A 15,202-nucleotide genomic window follows, 5' to 3' on the forward strand; every position below is an offset into this window, starting at 1 on the left:
TACAGAGGAACAAGAATATGCGGAAAAATTGAAGTGGCATCCACAAAGATCTCCACCTTTCTCTATCTCAGGTTCTATTAGCATTTCTCAAGCAAACAAAAACACCCCTTCAAATGCGTCACCTTGGTTCGGAGGGCCTTCGATGGCGAGTGCGAAACCGCTTCGCCACGGTGAGCTTGGACCACCAACAAACTCCTCTGATGATGACCACTCTTCGCCAGAAAGAAACAATGACTGGAAATACAGGAAGAGTACGAGTCATGGATTTAGAAGGACCCATACAACTGAGGTCATAAGAGATGGAGACTTCCTGAATGAAACTGCCGAAGATTTCAAGCCAGGTGACCCTTACCAGAGACGACACCTGGTGCAGTACCCCACAGATTCACACATCAACATGAAAGGACTGGCAAAGAACTCAAGGGTTGAGTTTTATGGCTGTGAAGGAAATACTCGACCAGAAAATGAAGACGACTATTCCACTGGGATGCTGCGATGGCAGAGCTCGGACATGGGGAAAGAGTCGTCCCGAGATGAGCCCAATAAATGGCAGCAAAGAGGATTTGTTTCTGTACGGACCAAACGAGGATCCATGTGAGAAAAACAAAGGGAAATGTGAGGCCAAAAGATTTTGTTGGAATCCAACAAAACTGTCTGCAGAAAGTATTGTTATTCCCTTGCTCTTCTTCCTCTTTCCTGTTGGTAATGTATTTCAAGTGTTCTCCTCAGTGTTCCGTTGAACTTGTTAATGATGTAAAGCCGATGGCTTGGCTGTTCAAAATACAAGGATTTCTTTTTAATAAAAGTGACGATATACCATAAGAGCATAAGAGCAGATGCAGGCTACTGCTGCTGCCTGGCGATGATTACATGTTCAGGATTTTTTTTTTTTAAGGAATACATGTTCAGGATTTCGTGCTACAACTTCTTGATGCAAACATAAATTATGGGTATGCATATTGTAAAACCCAAGATTTTTTCTTTTTAAAAAATTGTTTTTGGGTTGAACCCAAGTCGGGTTCAGACCCGACCTAGATCCAAACCGGGTGCACGCCCTCCCCCGTGCTTACTTAAAGCATACAGGGGGCAAGGGTTTCGAGAAACCCTATGTCCCTGCTCTCTCACGCCGCTCGTTCGATTGTCGATCATCACCGCCCCGGCTTCGGGGGCTTCATCGGTGCCTTTCCGGTCGGCACCCTCCGTTTCTGACCTCGTCGGCCACCTCCTCTTCTTCTCCCTCACTCTCTCCCTTCTTCTCCCTGTGTGCACCGATAGGCAGCCCCAACTAGTATCTCCCCCTTCCTCTCGCGTAGACTCAACTTGTCGGCAATAGTCGTTGGAGCCCCATTGTCGCGGCCTTCTCAGCTTGCGTAACAGAGCTCTCTCGTACCCCATGGTCTGAGACGTACATTACTTACGTTCAACGACGTACGCAGCACCGCAACTCCTCAAAGTAGAGAAAAGTTGTGCAAAGGACAATGGACAAACTTAAATTAAACAATTAAAATTCTAAAATGAGAAAAGAAAGGACTAAGGACACAGTTTCGCGATCCTTGTCCTCTTTACTTTTCTGCACTTTTCTTTTCCTATTGTTGTCGCGCTTTATGTGCCTAGGTTTTTACTTTCTTTCTATTTTTTTACTTTTCTGTATTTTCTTTCCTGTTGCCGCCGTGCTTTATGTGCCCAGACTTTTACTTTCTTTCTGTCTTTTTACTCTTCTGTATTTTCTTTCTTGTTGTCGTCGCGCTTTATGTGTTCAGGTTTTTACTTTCTTTGTCTTTTTACTTTTCTGTATTTTTTTGTTGTTGCCCTGCGCTTTATATGCCAAGGCTTTTCCTTTTTTTGTCTTTGCTTTTTTATAATTCTTTTGCCGCTACGCTTTATGCGTCTAGGCTTTACTTTTCAGTCTTCTCCTGCTTATATTTATGTTCATGCTTTTACTTATTGTCTTACCTATTGATCTCGTTGTATGATAATCGTTAGATGATGCTATTATGTTTCTATGTTCTATTACTACTGTTTTGAATTGCCACACATGTTGCAAGGATTTGCTTCTTGTGATTCTTTCAGGGCAAACTTTGCAGGGCATGCGAACGCACTTACTAATGTTCGCTCTTTTCGACAACATGCGAAATTGGGTATTGGTGCCTCAATCTCAAGAAAATGTTTTTCTATGAGGATTTTGGATTTTCTCGAGAGTGAAGACATGCATGGACTTACTTACTCTATGGTGGGGTACTTTTGAGTACCCCTTATCTACCATTACAGTCATACCTTTGGACAGGGACGATGAGTTACACTATAATGAGTAGCTCATGAGGTTGATAAAACCTCATAACGTTTAATGGGCACAAATATTAAAATTCATAAAATGATGACTATGTACCTTCACAGGCAAGATGCTCGAGTAGGTCTAATGGATCAGAGCATGTAGAACGGGGCAACGGTTAAGAAACTCCCGTTATGCTCGTTTGTTATGGTTCATCAAGAGAGATGATGGATGATATAAAAACTCTTATGGACAGGCCATTAATGATTATTACGGGTAAATGACTCAGCTTTTTCAGTCATCGAAGTTAGGAGAAATGGGCTACAAAAAGTAGCTTCATACACTTCTGTAGAAGTAGGATGCATCTTTTGAACGAGTGGCCTTTAGAGAAATTCTCTCTCAATCATTGACCGTCTCCTTAAGAGTGAACTCAGCTAGCTAATCGGGTTATCATAAAATACATGGCATAATAAACCTTCGGATTAGTCTTGATTGTTTTCACATGTCGTACCTTGTGCGTACCCGCAAGGCCAACTAATATCAAAATAATAAATATCATATTCACAACACTTGTTAGCTTGAGTCTCTTACGACTAATGTAATTGCATGTCTTATAAGTTGCATATATCTTGTGATTAAATGAACTGTTTGTAGTGAAATTGCATATAACATGTGGTTTACGAACTGTTTACACCCTATGATTAATAGAATTGCTTGTTTCAGTTTCATATTGTCTCACTTGTGCACCTACCAGTTTTCCATAAAACTGACCCATTTTATAGACACATGTAATAATTGGATCTATACAGACTGCGATGACACGATGACGTGATGAGATCAAGATGAGACTTTTTCCCTGACGTTTCGCTCCTGAGAACATTTCAATAAATTTGCATAAAGGTGTTCTTGAAAATCTCTTTTTTGTACAAGTCTTAAACTATTAAGAATTGCATTTTCATAATCTATTGATTTCTTAAATATATGGAGTTTTAAATCTGTTTGTAAAGAAAAGTTTGCGTTGTAATGCACGTAAGATCCATTGACTTGCTATTTCAAACACTATTTTCTGCTGAATTATTATTTAAAAACTCTGATAAACAAAGAATTACAAAGCTTTCAAACTTTTCATAAAAAGTCATAAGTTCTGAATTTTGGGTTGTTACACATATAAGGGTAAAAGTTTGCTCAATCCTTTTTTACCTACGAACGACTTAGCAAAATCTTTTTTTTTGTCAAAATGATTAGTGACAGTAGAAATCAGCTTTTCCATTGTCGGAGAATCCGACTTGTGTACAAGTTTTTTTTTATGGAAAAAAATATTGACGGGTGTATATACATTGATTTGTTTGAAAAAAATATTTTTTTAATAAAAAATACATTATCCAAAGTTGGATTTCTACTTAATCAAGTATGCTAAACACATCTACAATATTAGATTGACTCAAAACAACATGAATATATCTCAAGATTCCAACTAGATTGCAGGTACAATCGTATTCATTCTATACCCTGCATGTAAATCCCACAAGGTATGAGCAACGAATGGACAGTTTGAATGTTATAAGGATATATGGCTAAGGCCATTAAAAAATGATCTTCTATTAAGAAAGGATTAAATCCTCTTTAATGAGGGGATCGTGTGGATCCTTAATGTGTGCATGAGAGGTTGGCCTACCTCCAACCTCTCGTGCGCATATTTGAAAATTAACAAATGAATGTTGACACTAAGGATTGAGAGGATCAAGAGGGGCGTTTCACCAAGAATGAGAAATGAACCCAGGCTCAGGTTTACAAAAGGAGAGTCTCTGGTTCTCTAAGAAATACGCATACCAAACAAAAAAGAGAGAACAAACAACAGAGAGAACTTTTACCTGCTGAGGCTGTGACTAGTCCCAATTCTTTGGAGATCAAAAGAATTACAACGTGCTCTCCCTGATTGATCCTTGTATCACCCGTACAAATGTTACGGGTAGTTTATGCTTAACCTAAATTTGAAGAATTTCCATTTATAAGTAATTAATGCTGGATCCATTGCTTGTTTACAATAAACCTTCTTGTGGGTCAAAGTGTTTTAAATAGAAAACCTGACTTTTTATATTTCAAATTTTAGAATATGTATGTGTGTATGTATGCGTGTGCCAAATTAGAAAAGTTTTATATCCTAAACATCTTAAACACTTTTAACAAACATAGTTGGAGAAGTTTTTTTTGTTTAATCTAAACTTATAGAAGTGATCATCATTGGTTGTTCACGCTTTGGAACCAATGGGGCAGTTTTTGCAAGTCACAACATGATGGGACGTTGCAAGTTCAAACCTCACTGGTATATGGTTAGTTTAATAACTGCCTCGTAGTATGAACATGCCACCTATGACCTGCTTGGGTTGGCTAAAAGCTGTTTCTAAAATGGAGGGAGCTCTAATTTCCCCAGCTCTGATATAAAAAAAAGCATGCTTTGGAATCAATTTAACGAGAAAAAATGATTTTTATGTTCTCAAGTTTTAGTGCACCATGAGCCTTTGGTTTTTCATTGCTCTAAAAGCACACGTAGCCTAATACATGTTTTCTGGTAAATAAGCCATAGAAAATACATCTGCAAGGTCAGATTAATACAACACCCATAACTTTGTCCTTTGAAGCCTATTAAGATGGTTTAAGAGACAAAACTGTTTAGGCATACATGTGTATGTTTGTGTTTGTTTGTGTTTGTGGGGGGTGAGGATGCACACTGACCGGTAGATGTGTATGTTTGTGTGTGGGTCACACACTACAAGAATTTTGCGGATTAGCGATGGACGCTATTCGACGATAATTCATCACTAAACGGATTAGCGACAACTTAGCAATGGTTATCGTTCATCACAATTTTTTGGTCGCTAATTAGCGATAGAATTGATTTGTTGCTACTTTCATCGTTAATTCACAACGGATTAATGAATGTAATGATCCGTCGCTAATCCGGTGTTAAATAAGGATTGATTTAGTTTTGTGACAGATACATATCTGTCGATAATCCATCGCTAAAATTTAACGATGGATATATTTTCGTCGCTAAATTATGTCGCCAATTTATCGACGGATTACATTCCGTCGTAAAACATCGACTGATTCAGTTTTTGAGACAGATAAATATACGTCCCTAATCTATCACTAAATTCATGACAGACATTAGCGACATATATTATCCGTCGTGAATCCATCGCAAAATTTAAAAAAAAATTATTTGAAATATAAATATCGAAAAAAAAATCTCGTTATAAAATTTATATAACCTCTATATAAAAAATAAAATACATATAAAAAATGCATATACAAAGCAAGTAAAACAAATTTAGCACAAGTTATACGTGAAACAAATTTAACAACCCACTGTAATTCTCACCAAGTTCTAATTAGTTACAAGTGAACATATACAAAGAGTTTCGTTTGAAACAACAAGTACGTGAAACAAATTCAACACATGAATCTAATCATCGTCAAGATTTAGAGCATCATCCTCTTCATTGTCTCGATCTGCTTCTTCATCCATGCCTCCATGAACTCCTCTACACTGATCATCTCCAGCATCCTACAAGAGAACCAAAATGTTAGTATTGATAAACAAAATATAATGAAATAAATTATATGCAATGCACCTAATCTAAGGCAATCAAAGTAACATGATTGAATGACACATAGACTAGCAATAAAGTGAAGGACATTAACAGAATTCAGATATGTGTTCTAAGGCTGACAAAAAAAATTCATAGTGATTCAATCATGCAGATGTGTTCTAAGGTTGTCAAAAAGCTATCATAGTGATTCAAGCATGCATATATGGTTTATAAGGCTGACAAATAAATGTGTTATGTATCACAATCATGCATATATGTGTTATAAGGCAGTCAAAAAACTTTCATAGTGATGAAATCATGTTTATATGTGTTCTAAGGTTGTCAAAAAACTTTTATAGTGATTCAATCATGCATATATGTGTTATAAGACAGTCAAAAAACTTTCATAGTGATAAAATCATGCTTATATGTGTTCTCAGGTTGTCAAAAAACTTTTATAGTGATTCAATCATGCATATATGTGTTATAAGGCAGTCAAAAAAACTTCATAGTGATGAAATCATGCATACATGTGTTCTAATGCTAGCAATAAAAAATCATAGTAATTCAATCATTCATATATGTATTCAATCATGCATATACTAGCATGAGATCTAACCACATGAAACAAATGACATGAAACTTTATACCTGACGAACACCAGAGCTTATGTTGAATGCAGACGAAGTTCCGCTGTCCCAAAAAAAGTTGCACAACTCATTATGGACAAAATTGAGAATGACTTCATGTAAAAAGCCACATATTGTGTCCTGAAGAAGCTGGCAGACACCATCCCAAGAAACAGTAGGGTCAATCGGACGGTGAGAGTTGATGCTGGCGGGAGAACTCTGAGAGCTCTGGCTGCAAGAGGCAACAACTGGTGTGGTGTTCGTGTTACTTCCAAACCTTAACACACGACCCTTTTTTGGCAAACCGGTTGCAGTCACTCATACTGCAGGATCAAAAGGCAGATGCTGAGTGGAGTCATCGTCATATCGTTGTACCATTTGTTGCTCGTATGACTCCTACAAAGTAATGATTATAGTATGAATTAATAATTAAGAATTATAATATTTATGATAATGTAATTCATGGTAACTTGTATATTATAATGTTTATTAATACAATAAATACATATTGTTGTTGCTCTCGCCTTATTTAATATGAATTCTTCTGTGTTCTTACGTTTATGTGTTTCAACAAATACATCATTATAAGGCATAATGCCTCTTTTTTCGGCTTTCTGCAATGTTAAATGATAAAAAAACCAATTAGAAAGTATGCAAAAATACTTATAAATTTGACTATATATATTGATGAGTTACCATTTTCTTCTGGTGGCTCTCAAAAATCCTAGAACCACCCGTGTGTAGATGGCATCGGACATCTTCGCTCGGTTTTATACAGCCTTTGCTGAGCGGTTTTGAAATTCATGACTCGCTCACTTGTCCCACATTGCATCCCAATAATTTGTCCTGATAGTAGAAGGGTCATGGCCCTTCCACTACAGTGGATCATCTATCCCACCAGCTGCTTTTTATTACTGCAGTAGATCATCTATCCCACCAACCTCCACTTGATCCTCGACTACTGGGTGCTCGACCACTGTGACCTCCACGAACTATATTCTAACAAATAAAAATGTTATTTGGATAAGTTATATAACTCTTGATTTTAGCATGAACATGACATATGCATGAAATGTAAAGATTTAAATGTCCTACATAAATCAATTTTATAACTATGCATGAATTGTGCATGTACATGTACATGCTAAGTATGCATGGAATGTAACATGATATGCAATTCCATGAGCATGAATACATAATCAAATCGAAAATAACTTCATGAAAGCATGCATACAGTCACATCAAACATGGCAATTCATTCAAATCATTTATATCACAACAATGTCAAACATGTACCTACAGCAAATACACTCTAATATCCCGCTAACTACAACCATGAGTAGCATGGTCTCTGAAATACAAACATAAGAGCATATGAGAAAGTGATGTGGTATGTATTACAAGATATATTTTACTAGCTCTAGTATACTTTCTCATCACTTGTTTGACTTTCATACTTTTCTTCTTCCTCCTCCTCCTCTTCGTCTTCTTATTCATTGGGCGCCTATCCACTTGGTATATCATTTAGATCACATTCTTCCATACATGTGTCATCGAACAATGGAGATGTGACATGCAAACCATGTGTGACATCATGACCATAAGAGAAATCATACATATCATCTGATTGATAGTAATCACACTCTTTAGCAATCTTGTCTTTCTATAACTGATCATACTTGGGGTATAGTTTAGACTTCACCTTGCAAACTGCTCACCATTCATTTCTATCTAACTTCCTTGTATTCAGATATGAAGTATAATAAACTTGTTGAGTTTGTGATGCTAATATGAATGGTTCATATGTTCCAAACATTGATTTATGATTCACCCCCACAATGCCTGAGGCTTTGTCGACTCTTATTGTTGTGGGATCAAACCAATGACACTTGAATAAAGTTATCGTGTTATTTATGCCTAAGTAAGACAATTCTATTATTTTTTCAATAACACTGTAGTAGTCAAGTTCATTTTCACTGTAACTATTATCCTTAACACACACGCCACTATTCATCATTGATTTATTTACACCGTAATCTTTTGTATAAAATCGATAACCATTTACGATGTACCCGTTGTAATAGTGTACAACTTTGGTCGGACCATTTTGTAAATCACATATTCCTTGATCATTAACATCACCATGGCGGACCTACAAGCATAAACAATGACTGTAATCACGACCAATTAAGTAACATGTTGTTGTTTACATGGAAAGAATGCATGTCATCGTCCTTACCAACTCTATGAACCATGCCCCAAACTTATTTTCATGTTCTTTCTATACTTTTGAATCAGTGAGATGTGAAAGTTCTCTTCGGAACTCCAGATCAAATCATCTGCACTTAACAAATATTTATATTACCGAACCATGTACGCACGTAGAGAACTTAGTATTACATATTAAGTATACTTACTCGATGTAGGGGTCGATCGTTGAGCAATTAAAAAGGATATAGATTTATGCTGCATCTTGCTCTCGATCTTCCAAGAGTCTTAACCGACAACTGTCAAAGGCATGCCCAAGTGGTTTAAATATTCATAGTTTGTCGGCCACAATAACTTGTTCTCTATCATCATTACGAGGTGGGCAAGTGTAACGTGTTGGAATATGAGGTTTAAAGTATATAGATGAGAAATTTGAAATCTCTTCAAAAGTGTACGCCTCACAAATTGAACCCTACACTCTTGCTTTATTCTGAACCTTTTTTTTTAGGTCAAACATGCATCTGTTAACAACATACATCTCGTAATACAATAAATTCTAAATAGCATCAGAGAAAAAAGTATAAATAAAAATATATCTTTCAAATGGGTACATCCACCAATATTGCATAGGACCACCAACCCTAAGTTCATATGGCAAATGTATGATCATATGTTCCATAACATCGAAAAATGCTGGCAAAAATATCTTCTCTAGCTGACAAATAGTAATGACGACAGAATCTTCGAGATTCTTTACCTCAGTTACTATAACTTTCGATGCAAAAAATGTTTTAAAAAATCTACTCAACTCGGATAATACTCCCTATATAGGTTTGTCTAACATATCATGGAATGCTAGGAGAATCAACCATTGCATAATGACATGACAATCATACCTCTTCAACCCATATAATTGTTCATCGTCTATATTCACAGCCCGAGCAATGTTAGAGACGTATCAATCTGGAAATCTCAATTGTCTCAACCACTGACATACCTGCTTTACTTGATCTGGTCCAAACACGTACCTTGCCTTTGGTTTCAATACTTTGCCATTGTACTCTTAGAGTTCTAATTCTGGTCTTTTATATATTACTTTTAAATCCATACGGGCCTTCAGATTATCCTTTGTTTTTCTTTTGACATTCATTACCGTATTTAACACATTATCAAACACATTTTTCTTTGCATGCATCACATCCAAATTATGTCGTATCAATAAGGTCGACCAATATGGTAGTTCCCAAAATATAGATTTCTTTGTCCAATTGTGATCCTTCCCAAATCCAAAGAAGGGCATTGGACTACGGGCATATGTCCGTCCATATGGAAAGTATTGCAATTGTATTAAAATCTCTATGCCAGACAATCATAGAGGTGGACCTTCTATTTCAGTTGTGTCAGCTCGGAACACATTCTTTTATCGTCGGAACGGATGGTCGCTGAGTAGAAATCGACGGTGACAATCAAACCATCACGGCTTCCTTACATGCATCAATCTAAAAGATTTTGTATCCTTCATGCAGTACGGACATGCCAACCTCCCATGTGTGCTCCAACCATATAACATATCATATGCAGGGAAGTCACTAATTGTCCATAGAACAACAACATTAATATTGAAGTTTTGTTTTTTGTGGGCATCATACGTGAAAATACCGTCATCCCACAATATTTTCAGTTCATCAATCAATGACCTTAAATATACATCAAGTTTTTAGCCCAGAAACGTCGGACCAGAGATCAATAGAGACAAGAAAAGATTTTGACGCTTCATACACAAGTTTGAAGGAAGGTTGTATGGGGTGACAAATACTGACCAACACGAGTATGAGGTTGATCTACCCCCAAATGGATTAAATCCATCTGTACATAAATCGATCCTAACATTTCTCACTTTCATTGTGAAGGTCTGATGAGTACAATCAAAGTACTTCTAAGCTTTCGCGTCAACAGGATGTGTGATCTTGTCTTCATCATGTTGAACTTTATTTACATATCATCACATGTGTTTAGTTGTCCAAAAAGACATATACAATCATTGTAATCTAGGGGTGAGAGAAAAGTAGCAGAGTGACTTGTATGACACTTCTTTTAACTTCGTGCTAGCATTGCCTCTTGTCTTTGGCTTGAACCGAGGATGCCCACATGATGGACATGATATGTTATTTTCTTGATCTTTGAAATACAACATGCAGTGATTTGGACATGCATCTATCTTTTGATACCTCATACCTAGAGCGTTGATCATAACCTTCACACGATAAAAATTTTATGGCAATTTCTCATCTTTGGGCAACATAGTCTTCATAATAGAGCACAAACGGTCAAAACGTGATTGACTCAAATTATACTCTGACATCAAATTCAGTAGTTGAAGAACTGCAGATAAGATAGTGTGACTCTCGCAATCATTCTATAGTAGCTCATCAGCATCTCAAAGTAAGTCATAAAATCTACAATCTGCATCGTTTGTTGTTTCTTCCTCTAGCCCAGTTGGTACATCACTAGGACCCATAGCAGAACCCAGTTCTAGACTTACGACATCAAATATCAAATCTATATATGGATTATCGTGCACCATATCCACTCGTACATCAAAATTGTTCCAAAATTCTTCACAATGAAGTGTTCAATTCTGATAACCACTCACAAAACTCTTCTTGTATAGGTGATGTCTAACGCCATGAGGTTCTACGAATCGATTGTTCTTACAAATCGTGCAGGGGCACCTGATCCGACCGATGTAATCCATTGTACTAACACTTGTCATTGCAAATTCAATAAAACTGTCAACATCATCCATATATTCAAGTGACACTTCATTATTAACTATCCTACGGTACATTCATTCACGGTTTGCAGTCATTTTATCCTATAATGTTACGAATATTATCTTTACTAGTTAAAAGAGAATCATAATAATGCATAGATAAAGAAAATATCTAATTTATCATGCATTGATGGTGGATATATATATATATATATATATATATATATATATATATATATATATATATATATATATATATATATATATATATCACAAGGATATTTTGAAAGATGAAATTACATTCACAAACACGATACATTCAATTTAAGCATGTTTTCATGATACAATTTTACATAGAATGCATAATCAAATCGAAAATAACTTCATGCAAACATGGATAGTCATGTCAAACATTGCAATACATTTAATCATTCATATCACAAAAATGTCAAACATGTACCTGCAGCAAACACACTCCAATATCTCGCTAACTACTACCATGACTAGCATGTAATCTGAACTACAAAAATAAGAACACTTATATTCTCATACATTCAAATAATGCTCAACATGATCTCCAAACTCCAGAAAAACAGTCCTAGATATCCACAACTAAGTGAGTGCATGAGCAAGAAAATGCTGCATCCAAGAAAGTAAATAACATGTGATGTGCTTGCATCACTTACTCACCACAGGTATTTACCTGATTTGCATGCTTTTGCATTTGCATTTTTCTTGTTTCTTTTTGTATGTCATTTTAAGTCAAGGTCTTAGGCCGCGAGGCGCGTGCGGCTCTGTCGTGCGAGCTGCGAAGGCACAACATATTAACATGCTAAATAATAAAAATGAAAGAAGAAGAAGGGGCATGGGACACACCCTTGTCGGACAGGGAAATGAAAAGGGGCAAGAGGTGAAGCCCTCGTGCCGAAAACCCAAAGGCAGCAGGGGGGCTCGCCCCTACCTGCTGAAGGGATAACAGGGGCATTTGCTATTGTTGAATGTCACATTGTGCATCCTTCACGAGAGCAACCCATTAAGAGGCGATAAGGGCTCTGCCCCCCGCCTAGCAGAGAGAGAGAGAGGTGGTATACCTGCAGACTCATCGGCGAAGGGGATCTGGCCGTGGGTTGGCTGCGGAGCGAGGCTACCGAAACAGGAGGACGACTGACGACAAGATCATCGACGTGGGTCAGGGGAGAAGAGAGTGATCGAGGAGATTGCGGACGGGAGAAGATGAGTGGGAAAGGAAGAAGAGGAGGTCGGCGAGGGTCATCGATGGGGGGAACTCCGATGGCTGTCGGCCGGAGGCTGGAGGTCGAACGGGAGAGGAGAGAGGGTGAAGAGGGAAGAGGGTGGCAGTGAGATGGGAGAGAGAGGAGGAAGGCAGAGAAGGTACGATCGTCTGTGCCCTTTTAAAGGCACAACGAGGTCTCCTAAGAGGTCGACGAGGGTCGCCAGTGGTGGTGGTGGTGTGTGTGTGTGGTGGTGGGGGGGGGGGGCTCCGACGACTGCCGACCGGAGGCTGGAGGTCGGACGGGAGAGAAGAGAGGGCAACGGTGAGAGGGGAGGCGCAATCGAGGAGAGAGAGGAGGAAGGCAAAGAGGGTTCAGCCCTGTATGCCCTTTTAAAGGCACAACGAGGTCTCCTGAAAGGGTAGCAAGGGTCGTTGGTGGGGGGGGGGGGGGGGATCCGACGGTTGTCGGCCGAAGGCTGGATGTCGGACGAGAGAGGAGAGAGGGTGAAAAGGGATGAGGGCGGCGGTGAGAGGGTCAGACGGGAGAGAGAGAGCAGAGTTAATTTTGTGCCCTAGATGGGTCGTTTTATATCAAAAAATAACTACAAAAAAAATTTGTCTCAAAATCCATCGCTAATTAGCGACGAAAAAATTCTTTCGCTCATCCGCCGCGAAGTTGAGACGAAGTTTGAGACAGAACATTTTTGTTGCTAATTCATCGTTAATTAGCGACGGATTTTGAGACAGAATTTTTCTGTCACAAATTTTACAACTAATTCTATTTTTAGGGATGACTAATTTTCTCTCGCTAATCTGTCGCAAAATTGCGATGAATTATTTTTTCCACAAATTATCGTCACTAATTAACTTTTTCCTTGTAGTGACCGTCATAGTGACAAAAGTTGAAAACGGCAAAATATCGGCAACCAAAAACTCGCAAGAAATTGTTTTTTTTTTTAAATCTCACATTTTTGGGCAAAATCTTGGCAATAAAAAATAAATTAAAATATAAAATTTAATTTTTATAAAAATATTTAAAAATAAAAAACAGTTTTTTTATGATAAATGGCCGATAAAACATAAATATCGCATATAAAACATGAAATTTATGTTTTTGATGAAAAACACGCGAAAAATTTTCATAAATCTCACGAGATTTGTCACTATGGTCACGGTTGCATAATGACAACAATCTTGCCCTTCGTCTAGTTTGTGGCATTGACAATAAAATGTATATGCCATAATGTATACATTGTACACAAGCCCATGGGCCAAACCATGGCTTGCACATCAACATGGCCTTTGTGATAAGCATGGCCAGGAGCATCGGAACACGTCAATAGATAACCCAGCTAGTCAGACCAAACAACAGCTGACGAAAGCATTGTAGAGAGAGTAGGCTGTCGACGGGTATGGTCAGAGCCGGGTCAGGGTTGACTCGGACCAGCCCATATAATTATGGTTTTGTCGGGCCACGAAAATGGAATGTCAAATCCTGCTCCACATAATTTCAGATTTTTTTATTAAAAATATATATAAGATACTTGGGTCGGGTACCCTTCAAAACTCATGACCCAAACCCGACTTGCGGGTGAGGTTTCGGGTCTACCCAAATATTATTCAGATCAACATTTTGCATGCCCATGCCCGAAAATTAAGGTTCGGGTACCCTTATAAACCTGACGACAACCCTAGTAGAGAGGCGGGCCATTGATTGGCAAAATTGTGATTGCAATGACGAGCAATAGAGAAAAATAACAAACGTATGAATCATAAGATTACGCCACTCAACCCGGTGCAGTAACTTCTTTATGTTTTAATGCTTCACAAGGATGTTATACATGGATGGGACCTCTTTAAGGTAAATATCCCAATTCCCAATCTCACCATCGTATATACAGTCACTAGAATATGAGAACTACATATGAATCAGGATTTTCATGAAACTTTTGTTCTTTTCTCTTAGATCTGACAGTATATGAAGTTATTCTTCTACATGCCTGGTTTTATAAGAACCAACTCTTGAATCATAAGGTTATGATGCATAAACAAGATTTTTTAAGGCTTCAAAATCAATGGCTCGCAATCTTTATAAATATTCAAGAACCCAAAAAATTATATTTTTTATTGAAAATACACTATTCAACAGTAGTTTCCTAGCAAATTCATCATGCCAAACATATCTACATGATTGGATTTGAAAAAAACAAGTGTTGGAAATGCCCAATTCACATGGCAGTTCTCATATTTCTAGTATATAAAATATGTACTAGAAATCCTATATATATACTAGAAATATGAGAACTGCCATGTGAATTGGGCATTTCCAACACTTGTTTTTTTCAAATCCAATCATGTAGATGGTGTGTGTGTGTCTCCCTCTAATGCCACTCATCCACCGTAGTTGGATTCCTTATGCCTCAGATGGGCTATACAAAAAATTGCAGCACCACCGGTGATCTAGATGGATGGATGGCATTAGTGCATCTGTGATGG

Source organism: Nuphar pumila, chromosome 14 (assembly GCF_984573655.1).
Source record: "Nuphar pumila chromosome 14, dmNupPumi1.hap1.1, whole genome shotgun sequence".
Taxonomy (NCBI): Eukaryota; Viridiplantae; Streptophyta; class Magnoliopsida; order Nymphaeales; family Nymphaeaceae; genus Nuphar; species Nuphar pumila.